Source organism: Acanthopagrus latus, chromosome 22, assembly GCF_904848185.1.
Source record: "Acanthopagrus latus isolate v.2019 chromosome 22, fAcaLat1.1, whole genome shotgun sequence".
In the NCBI taxonomy this organism is placed as follows: domain Eukaryota; kingdom Metazoa; phylum Chordata; class Actinopteri; order Spariformes; family Sparidae; genus Acanthopagrus; species Acanthopagrus latus.
Genome location: NC_051060.1, coordinates 19,064,184 through 19,076,191, shown reverse-complemented (window position 1 = coordinate 19,076,191; position 12,008 = coordinate 19,064,184). Strand labels below are relative to the sequence as shown.

Sequence of the window (12,008 nt, the reverse complement as noted above, 5' to 3'; positions counted from 1 at the left end):
TGGTTTAGAAAACAGCCGAGTTTGTTTCGAGAAAAAATCATCAAAGCGCCAAATCTGCACTATCTGCTGCTCCTATCTTTAAAATGGATGCAATATTGAAATTAAACTAATCCTCATTCTGCTGAGCCCCCCTGAAACCCTGTCAGAACCCCGGGGGGGTCCCTGGACCTACTTTGGCAACTACTGGCATTTAGGAGATGTGATTTTATTGGCTCAAAGTGGGACACCGGCTGTAAAACATCACAGCTATTAAGAGGTTAAAGCAACCTCGAAGGACAAAAAAATATGCAAGTTTCACCTTCAGACGGAGGCGGTGCAACATCACAGGGCACCGAGCGAAACACGTGTACACCTTCAGGATAATTTAAAGTCACCGATGCACGCAGAACTATAAAACCTCCCTTATATCGCTGATTAATTAAAGACCATACCATAAAATCCCGCATAGGATGCGATGGGCTAATTGATAAATATTTTAAATCCAATCAAGCTGAAAATGCGCAGACATAAACCGACACGCATTAAATTATAGGGATCGAAGGAACACTGGCTTATGATTAGGGTGTAATTCTGAGAATTACCAAATGTGTCGCCAGGGGCTCCGGCAAGCCGTGTGTCGAGAGAGGCAAAACATATTACCCTAATGGACTAATATGCAAACTACTGGCCGCCCAATTACGGGACTTAATAACGCATAAACGATGCGAGTCCTGTTCTTACAAGACGAAGGGGTCGCTGTTAATTCAGTCAAAGGGCCCGGCGATTGCTGTCAACACATGCTGCCGCTCGGCACACGCGCCGTCTGTGTTTTCTGCGTCCCCTCGTCCTGCGTTTTCCAGAGTGGGAGTTAATGATGGAGAATCTGAGCGTTAAATTAACAGTAATTATACGGCCCCGGCGCTGTAAAGATTCAATTTCTTCGCAAGTCTAATGGGCCTAAGTGTCCCCGTGTGCAGGCGGAGCTCTCCATGAGATATTTATGATTGAAGCGCACACAGACGGAACAAAAACAAACACACACACACACACACACACACATTACATCCCCCACCCCCTTTCTAGAATCGAGACACCGGTGGCTTCACATGTCCGCTGTGCAGAAGTTCTACTCAAAGCCAGAACTCTTCAAATCCAGATGTGAAAAGCCACTTTTTTTTTTTCCCCCTTCCTGCTCTCGTGTAAATACAGCCACCATCTCCCACATTAGTCTCAGAAAGAGTGGTTCAAGTGCAGGGTGAAGCCGTTTATGTGTGTGAATGTTTGGTGGTTGCTTTCACTTTCTCCAGGCCAGAGTGTGACCGGCCGATGTCCCTCCCCCTGTGGGAACTCTAACGCCGGGGTAACCGGGGGGGAGGCAGGCGGGGAGGCAGGGGGGTGCTTCTTTATGCTGCCGGACACAGGGAGATAATGGCCATTCCTCCACAGCTGGCCCACACAATCAAAGAGAGAGGGGGCTCGAAGGATTCCAGCTTTAACCAGGCCATTGTCTGGGCTAATTACATCTGAATGAAAGACCCCAAGAACTCACCTCCCCCCCCGAGTAAAAACCTGCACAGAATACCCCAAACAACCCTTCAGGGATGAGGGAGAGAGTGCACACACGCAGAAATATATAAACCCTGGACTCCTTCATTACCCCCGAAACATAAGCACACAACCTCAAACACACACACGCACACACACACACACACTCACATCCCCAGCAGGCTCTCATCAAAGTGTTGTGTCTCTCCGGCAAAACACACTCACATGTGGCACTCGGCATTAGATCAGATCTCAGCTTGCTGCTCTCAGAAGAGATGAGGAGGTTCTTAGAGGACTTAGGTTGAATGGAAAATGCACTGAAGAGCCTTTTTCCCCAATGCGCCCCCATAATCCCAATCTATACGCTCCCTCTGCCCCGCAACCGCCGCCGCTCCGCCCCATCTGTAGCCTCGAGTTGTGCAGCCTCGGCATCGGTATGGTTGCGGTTTAATGCGACTGATGCTTTGATTTCTACCGATGCGATGAGCACTGCAGTGTGATTGATGCCGTTGTGGGACAATCCAGATGTGCAAGAACAGGTTAAAATTTTAAGTCCGTTCGCTTTCGTTGAGAATGTACGACGCCGCGAATGGGTTAAAATATCCCCAAACTGTCCGCCGTCTGCACCTGAAACGCTCGATGGGAGTTGCGCTTTAAGTTGAAGCACTCAAAGCAGTTGAAGTGTCAGCTGAAGTTGAAGCGCTGAGAGGGGTTCGAGGTCTCGTTTGAAGTGCAATTCCTGAAAGCGTTTCAGTGCAGCGGGCGAGAGCAGAAACCGACGGGCGAAATGTGGACGATGAAAGCAGTTGAACTGTCGTTTTGAAGAGATGAAACCGGCTGCAATAATCCAAAGCTCTGGAGATAGCTTGAACACGCCTTGATTGTTGTCAGTGTCGCTCGATACATAAGAAGTGAAGCGGGGTCGTTGAGTGAGAGGAAAGTCACACGACGTAATCGCTGATCCTACGTCCGTCTCTAGAGTGCCTTTCCTGCCAACATTTAGCAGCTGATTTCACCATTTACACCAAATTTATGAAATAAAGATTTGGTGCTGATGGCAAACATGTTAAACTTTACAAATACAGTGTAAAGTAACTAATGTGGGCAACTGAATCTTTGGCAATCTCCATCTAAAGCAGCCTCTCTGGTGCGCTGTTAGCTCCAGTGTGGCCATCATTCTCAAGGCGACTGTAAAACGTCTCCACAAACATGTGGTACACATAGCGTTCATCTCACAACGGTAGTTATTCAGCCATTAAATAGCAGAAATGTCATGTTTTTCTAAACTACGAGATAACTGTGTGCAGCTGAGCTCCGCTTTTTTGTTCTAACATTAACAGCTAGAAAATAGATTTTTGGTTATCTGTGATTTAACCATTCTGAATCGTAGAGTCTTGAATCATTTTTTTTTTCTTGAAGTAAACATGAATGAAACGCTGTGATCCTACCCTCTCGCTGAAGTTACAAGACCCTGTACGAACAAAATGATTCTGAAGCTATTTTAAGGTTAAGAAAGTTACATACTGTTGCTTTACTTTAATTCTTCCTCTGTCTGACCAACATTACGTTGCTTCGTCCTGGAGATGTGTGTTTATTGGTATGTAGAACGAGGAAGTGAGATCCAATCAGAGGAGGTCACTCAAGACAGATTTGGAGACGCCACGTGTTAACTGATGTGCTTATATGTCCAGCTGTGATCAGACGGTACGTATGTGGTGTCATTCAAAGAGTAGGAGACAGCTGAAGTGTGTGACGATGTCATCATATTCATATTCCGTGCGACGGCCTGCTCACCAAGACCATCCACCTAACAAGACCTCCAATTTTCTCTCTCAGCTTGTGTGTGAGTTAAGGTTGGTATGGATATATGGACTTATACACCATTTTTTCCCCAGATACGTTTTACATTGTGTATGTGTGGCTATGTGTGTGTGTGTGTGTGTGTGTGTGTGTGTGTGGCTGTGGGTGTACGTGTGTGTGTGTGACAGTTTCAGGGTTAGGAGGTCTCAGTGGTGCTCAGTTTAGCATTGATTTATTCTCTTTCTCCAATTTATTTCCCCTTCGCCCGATCTGCCTCTGGGAGGACAAATGGAGGAGAAACGCCAGGCACAGTAACCATCCCTCACACACACACACACACACACACACACACACACACACACACACACACACACACACAAACACACACACACACACACAGTGACAAATGTTTCCACAAGAAGAAATGCACTCAAATTTGTATTTCTGCAAAAAGGCTGGCAAGGAATCTCTCTCTCTCTCTCTCTCAAACACACACACACACACACACACACACACACACACACACACACACACACAAATACTTTTAAAGCTCAGGTTCTTCGTTTTCCAGCATCACCGTGCTGAACCAATCAGAACGGTGACCGTGCTGTACAACTATAAATTCACAACACTCTCCGGGTCCCAAGGCACCCGGGCTCCTATAAGACTCCCCATGTTGTCCCATATAACTGTCTTCAGAGAACCCATAAAGACATAAAGGGACGCTCCTACCTCTAGGTGAGTGGTCATAACTCACCAGCAGGTATTTTTACCGTGACATTGCTGTCGAGGTGCACAGATTCATCTCGCCTGCTGCTTTATAATGTCCGGCACAAAACTCCAGATAGGAGAAGCCCGAGTGCGGCCATATTTTACGGGCAGCTTGCTGTCACATCCTACTGTAATGGTTTGGCATTGGAGGGGATGTGTTGGAAGAGGAGTGTGTGGGCTCAAGCTTAACGCCTCCTGTCACTTCTGCTTTCGGGTGTAATAACGAACCTCTCCTTCCCCGAGTTAAAAAGAGGAGGGGCAGGTAGGTCGTTAAACCCACTTGAAAGCTCAGCGCCCTGATCGATAGTCTTGGGCCAAGCAGGGATTAAAATCAGGCTAAGTCTGTTTCAATCAATACTGATGGCTAACCCTGGGGTTAAAACAGGAGTAAATCTCCATACACGTCCATACACAAGTCTGCACTATGGCCTACAGTACAGATAAATCTGCAGCTATCCATGCAAATGGACACACAATGGGTTACCGTGCGAGTGCAGTCGATATGATGAGTGCCGTACGGGCCTTCAGCAGCGACATATATAGCTGTATCCATACACGCTGTCCGGTTGGGAGATTGAGGCAGTAAATTTGGACTCATCGACGGCGATGAGCGGAGTGAGTAAAGCGCTCATAAACGTGTTGGAGGAGGCGCGGCGCGTGTGAGAAACAAACAGCAAAGTGTCCGCGGCTGCACACACAGCACAGCAATAACGGCGGGGAGAATGACTTATAGACAGAGAGCTGACATGCATGATTGACCGTTTCACACCCTAATGGAGGACGGACATCACAGCTCCCATTGATCTTACAAGCGCAGGTCTGCGTATCAATGACCGATACGGATCAATGTGGCTCTGGACAGGACAACGGCGAGGAGTTTCTGTCCGCACGTCTATATTGTGACCAGCTAATTCTACCTGCATGGAGGTTTATGCCTCTCTCTTAAATGGTTATCTGATTCCTCTAATCATCGGGGACAGGTTTTTCTGAGCACGACTGATGCTGTTGACATTTTGGTCACTTTCTTGCCGAGAGTTAAATGAGAGGATCGATGCCGCTCTCATGCCTGTACGCTGAAAACGAAGGTGCAGCCAGCAGGTGGTTAGCTTAAATTAGCACAAAAAGCTAACGAGGCACAAAACCACAACTTCATACAGATACAATGACATATTGTGTTGTTTACTGAGCTTTGTGCGCGCTGGTGTGCAGATTTTGTGACTGAACTTTTGACTGACCCATGTTAGGTTCTGCCCAGTTTCTAGTGTTTGCGCTAAGCTAACGGTACCGACACAAGAGTGGTCTTGAACATTGTGTGAGTGTCCTGAGGTACCATAGAGTTGTGATTTACATCAACAGAGTGTTTAAAAGAAAAGAACAACCTGCTACCGACATAAGATGCATGATTTTTGAGATAATTACCTCCCTGATGGAGTGTCAACACTAGAGGTGGTGATGGAGGAAGAAGGATCCTGGAGATCTGACAACAGTTGATTCTGGTGAGTAGAACCTGACCACTGGATGAAGAACTGGACGTGGACAGGGTGGAGGAGAGTCACATGAATGCCTGAAATGACTAAAGAGGTGAGCAGTTTTGAATCTGACAGCAGCGACGTGATTGGCTGATTGTGTTCGTGGCAGAATCTGGTTGGTTAAACGGAGAGGAAGTACGGGAAGAAAAGCCTACGTCAGGTGAATGAAAAGACAGTCGTCCTGATTGAACTCGCGCCAAGCTTCAATTTTCCAATTATCAGCTCTGTGATTTAAAAAGATGTTTTTGTTGAATTGTAGGAAATTAAATCGCGACTCTAAATCTGCAAACAAACCAGTAACTCAGGTTATAAGACAAATGTAGTGGAGAACAAAGTGTGGAGGATTCTGACTAAAACATTCTCACGACTAAGTGCTGAGGATGAATCAAAGGGTCTTACAGCCTCGTTGCTGGGCAGTATGGCACTAAAACAAAGTTTGCTTTGCTTTATATTACGGTTGTTAATCTTACATGGCCACAAATAGAAACATTACCTCATCGTCGTGCATCCTGCAAACAGCTGCACTTAAAAAAAAGAAAGAAAAACAGTATGCTGCTTCTTGCTTTTGCTCACTTCTCCAAACAAACCAGATCTTTAGACACAAGGCAGTGGCGTCATTCTGTGTCTGTCCACAGGGGGCACCAGAATCAACGCAAAGTGAAGTTCCTGTAGCTGCTTTAAGTACAGTAACTGAGTAATTTACTCTTAGTTACATTAATATATTAGCACAAATGACTTATGTCTATTGGAAAGTGTCATGAGTTGATTGATTGAGTGATTCCATGACTGATTATTCCAAATATTGACACCAATATTTTCATTCCTGCTCCAAATGTAACCTACATCAGTTCCAAATATAATTTATTGGTCTCCTTGCTAACTAATAATCACTGTTGGTATTGACTCCTAAAGAATCGTGTGTGTCTACTCCTCTATAAAAGGTAGTATTGGTTCTTTTTAATGTTTTTTTTTAACATATTGTCTGTGTGAACTGTTTACATGCCAACACCTGAACCAGAAACACAAAGACAAAAACCTGACACCCTCATCCCAAACCCTCGAAAACCAGTTCTCCAAAACTACAAGCACATTTCACTCAGATGGCAGCTCTAAAATTGCACCATCCTCGCACAATTCACCACATTTGGCACAAACTTCATAACTAAAGTCTGTTGTGTTCGTGTTGACGACATTGTCCTTCAACATGCTGCAGAGAAATGATCAATCGGCCCCAGTGATGACTCACAGGTGCAAACACTAGTTACTAAATTGGTCAATTACACATCAGAGCAGGAGGCCGGAGGTGAGCTCTCTGTTTTTTGTTTTTTTTTGAAGATGAACGGGTGCCAGTGATGCAGTGAGATGTGGAGGGAGAGGACAGTCATGGTGAGAGGAGGAAGAGGAAGAGGAGGAGGAAGAGGAGGAGGAGGAGGAGGAGGAGGAGGAGGGTGACCAACAACAGAGGATGGAGTCACATCTTGGGGGAGGTCTAAGCCACCTCATTTGATCGTGTAGGCACATTTTTTTCATTTATCTTTTATAGCTGAACACTTCACTGTTACTCCCGTCATTTCTAACTTGCAAAAGGAGGATATTGCAAGTGAGCTTCTCTCTACACACTATTTAATATTTTACTCCGGTGCTGCTTATAAGTGTCTTGTATTGTTGTTTTTCTTTTGCATGCTCACATTTAATCATCAAAATAAGGTTAAAAAAATCTGACACATCACAGCTAAATGTAATGTATTTACGTCCTTAAAGGTGTATCTATGTAACATTTTTGTGTTAAAATGTCTCAAAATGACAGCGGACATTTGTCTTATATTTTGTTTATAGCTCAAATGTAATTTTGTTTCATTTGGTTGCCTGTCAGTGACTTTATATCAACTTTACTCTCTAGTTGCGGGAACTTCCTTGGAAACACAGGAAGACAACAGACAATGAGGGAGGAAGGAAGGAGTTAAGCAGGTAGCTTAAAACTTGAACTTTTATTAGTTTTTCTAAAAGGCATACACAGAAAGACAGAAAACAATACATTTAACATACATATAAGAAATCTTTGGAAAAACTCTATTCAAGTATTATTTAAAAAGGACCATGTGTTGGTTAGCTAGCCCACAACTCTATTGTTTACTTTACGCTCACGAGTAAAGGAGCACAATTGTTCATTGCTGAGAGGATTATGGGAGAAAACCACAGGTGCAACAAGGTTATGTGATTATTCCAAGATGGAGGGGATGTCATGACAAGGTACAGTCAGACTACACAGAGACACCCTGGAGCACCTCATCTACACTGAGGTGAATAAAACTTTAAACACATTACCTCATCAGTGAACATGATTTCTGCCTGAGTTACATCAGCAAGAGAACGTATCCCGTGTTTGAGTTACAAATCCTGTATGAGTCTCAATGGCGGCTGATAACAAGTGGCTCAATGAGACGTTCAGCGTCCTCATGCTCAACATGGAGAGTCTTCAGGCTTTTTGTTGCTAACTTCCTGGTTCGCCTTTGCTTCAGAACTCCATAATGGTTGTTTTAACAATGAAGACAACAACTCCCTTGATCCCACGCTATACCATCAAACTCCTTTAATTGAGAGACTCGTAGCAGCTGAAATTATGTATCGTTAAAACTAAATAGATAAAAGATGGAGACGTTGAGATGAAGAAGAATCGCCTGTTTTTAACCGTGTGATTACTCTGTGTTTGTTCGACAGCAGCAACACTTCATGTGGCTTCGCTCTCGTTCCCCTCAGCAGAGACCCAGCTGTCCCTCCACAACACATCGGCCCTCCATTTCTCCCACGAGCTGGGGGGCAGGGCGGAGGGAGGCCTATTCAGCGGACCTCTTACTTTTGTGTCGCCTTTTTAAAACAAGCTCCTGAACACACAGACCCCCTCCCGCTGCAACATGCAGCACCCACAACAAGCCCATCTGCAGAAAGCTGCAGTTCCAGACAAAGTCAGTCATGCCGTCCTGAAGGAAACTGGAATAGCAGATTTCACCTCGTCGCCTGGGGAAATATCCAGAGTGAAAAGCAAACATTTCCACATCCCAGTGTGCTCTGTTAAAGTAACTTGAATCAATCAATCAATCCCAGTAAAGGGTAAATTCACAACAAAGTACAAAGTCAGTCATTATCTGCTCACCCTCATGCAGATGAAAAGTCAGGGGGGAAATTTCATGGAGCATTGCAGCGTTCTCTTAAACAACTGAAGTAGATGGAGACTTGATTTAAAACTTAAAAACAACAAAAGAAAAACATACAATGACTCTATACAGCTCCTCCCGCTTAATCCCAATCTCCAGAGGACCTGAGAACAAAAATTCAGACGGGTTGTGTGTGCTAACACTTTTAGCTCAGCAGCAACAGTGAGGATTTCGGCTCTAAAAAGGGTGCACTTTTTTTTCTGAATTAGTTTTGGATCTCGAGGCTTCTGGAAACTTGAATTATGCTGGATGAGATGTGTGGAGCCATTTTGTGCCCGTTTCTCCCCCAGATATTTCTCTAAGATAAATAGATGAATGCATCAGATTGGTTTAAAAAGAGTGGTTTATATACATTTGCCATTAAGTTGTAAACTGTGGTTTAACTTATTTAAGAATGTTTCTATCTATCTTCCATTTCCAGGGACATTCAGAGAGAGATGAAGGAGGGATGAGGAGTTAACGTGTTTGTGTGGAGGTCCAAGTCATCTAGGTAAATTGTCCTTTCTGGTTTTTTTTTGGTTAGATAATCTGAGAAAGGACATTCTTTTGTGAGTAACAGAGTATTTTCCACCCAGAGTTTGTTGTGCTGTTTCCTGCAGGCAGCCACTTGTTAATTAAGTGAGTAGTCAATTAGCAATGTGAAGGGACTGTAGCTGCTGCTAGCTAACCCAGCTTGACACGCGGATTTCGTCTGGACCGTTTTCCGACCTGGAAACGAGAGACTAATAACCGGATAGCTCGGAGCCACCTGGGATTGCTCAGAGTTCCTCTGGCAGTGCTGGACAAACACCAAACTCTGTGAATGTTCCCCCCCTGCTGCCATCCCGCTAGTGAACAGATACCTCTGGACTGCTGAAGGATTCATCAGTTTGGAAAAGAGGTTTGCTTCATTTGGTTTTGCGCTCTTGCTCGTGTGAAGCGACTGCTAAGTCACGAGCAGCGACACAGGCCTGCAACAATTTTAATGGAATTGAAAATAGAGTCCTCATCTACATGTGTCCAAAATGACTTACAGTAATTCATACATACACTGATGGCGGTAGCTGCCATGCAAGATGCTGACCAGCACATCAGGAGCAGTTTGCGGCTCAATTTCTTGCCCAAGGACACTTTGACATGCAGACCAAGGGAATCGAACCAGCGCCCTTCCCATAACAAGACGCTGACTCTATCCCTGAGCCGCAGCCGCCCATCTACTCAACTTCAGTGAATTGCAGCATTTCATTCAAACTCCTCCCGGTTTTCTGTTGGCTGAGAATGATACCTGAACTGTACACTTTTCTTGTACTTACACCGTGAGTAATAACGGTGCTATCAGTACTCTCGTTAACATTTTCTGAGGTCAAGATAAGTTTTGAGAAACAACGAGGACTCCCCCTGTAGGGACGGGGCCAGACAGGCTTGACTTAAACCCACAACTACAATTTAAAGATCCTGAAACCGAGCCAAGACGGATGTCCGGGGATCGAACCAAGATGGATGGGGGAGAGACCTTGGGGGAGCAATAATGGTTGTTCTCGGGTGTGGTAATCAAACTAATCTCTGTCTTCTCCTCTTAGTTGTTTCCCGTCCCGACCACACGAGCGCAAATGGAGTTTCTCTCCGTCCTATCAAGCTTTTCTTCCCCCCCCGCGTCTTCACTTAGCCGGTGCAGTTTTTCGAGGTACAGTCCCATCTCTTGTTACCATGGCGTACAGATTTTTGCTCAAGTTCATTACAGTGTCTCTCAGCGTGTGGAATTTGTGTCGCTTCTAATGAACACACAACGCGCACGCACAAATTCACCTTCAAACGCGGCGTCGGAGCGGCGCGGCAGTCGGACTAATGCTCCTGTCAGGGTGTTGTTAGCTCACATGCTTGGGAAAATGACACGAGTGCAGCGATATAACCCCGCTCATTAAATGAGTGGCACACGCTCCAGAAGTGAAGGAATGAAAGCAAACACCGCTTTTGTGAAGGAAGACTGCTTTGCCTTTCTTTTTTCCTCCCCCCATCGTGCATTTCAAATGTGTCTCAGCAATTGGAGAGCATAATTCAGGGTGGAGGGGGAAAAAAAAAAAAAACAGTGGCGCTACTCTTGGAGGCAACCTAGCCAATTAATTTGCAGCTCAGATCTCCAAGCCTCACTGGAGAGGTGCTAGGCTACATACCACTAAGCTAATTTGTGTAGCAGGTCCATATTAAATATATGCATGAGGCTAATTCAGTTAGTGTCGTAGCCCCTGTAGCAGTGGTGAGCGCGGCGCTAGCTCCCATTAGCGGTGTTTCTGCCTCCAGTGGAAATCAACAGAAGTCGAGGCAGGCGCCGCTTTTTTGCATAAAGCAAACAAAATTAAATTTACTCCACTAAATCAAAGTGTAGTGCCAAGTGTGGGTAGCTCTCTCTCTCTCTGTCTCTCTCTCTGTCTCTCTCTCTCTCTCTGTATGTCCGCCTGTCTGTCTCTCTCTGAGGGATAAATTACTCCAGAATCATAAAAGAGTGCAAAGGAAAATCACAGAGAGGAAGAGAGAGATTTTTTTTTTTCAGTCAAGTGGGATTCCCTCTTCCCAAAACAATCCCAGCATGCTCCCTGCTTACAGAGATGCGGGCTTATGTGTCTCCGGCGTGTTGCGAGCGCTTTCTCTGATTTCAGTGTGTCTGTCGGTGCATGTTTCCCCGCGTGAGGTTTGCGGCGCTCGCGTGTTTCCCCTCCGGTCTGATCTCGCAGGGAAAATTCACGCTTGTTTGTACAGAAATGAATGCCATGTTCGGCGTATGATGTGTACAGAAAAAAAAAACAACAAAAAAAAAAAAACAGAGGCGGACCTGTGAAGCGTGGGCTTTGTTACATAAGTGAAAGCTCATCCAGAATGAGATTAAAGGAGCATTACGTAGTTTCGGGGAGGAAGAGAGAGAGATCAAACAAAATAAATGAACAAACATGTTTTTACTGACCTTAAAAAACAACACAGCTTCATACTGTTTTGCTTTGTTTACATGTGGCGGACCCTGCCACCTGTCTAGCTTCCCACAGTGTTCTGGGGACCTGATTTTCCTCTGAGAACAGCTTGTTTATTCAGGTACGGACAAAATAAATGTTATTAGTTTGTATTATTACCTCATTAATACTGTAAATATTAGAATTCTGAGCTCTAGCCCCTTTAACCAAAATATTTCTGATCTAATTTAACA

General features: G+C 44.9%; 1 long non-coding RNA gene across 1 annotated transcript; it reads left to right on the top strand.

The window, feature by feature from the left end:
* The first annotated feature begins 7,094 nt into the window (after positions 1 to 7,094).
* Positions 7,095 to 8,748, top strand: LOC119012951. The gene is made up of 3 exons (XR_005072636.1): positions 7,095 to 7,135; positions 7,525 to 7,592; positions 8,343 to 8,748. It is a non-coding gene; the product is annotated as an uncharacterized LOC119012951 (long non-coding RNA).
* Positions 8,749 to 12,008: the final 3,260 nt, after the last annotated feature.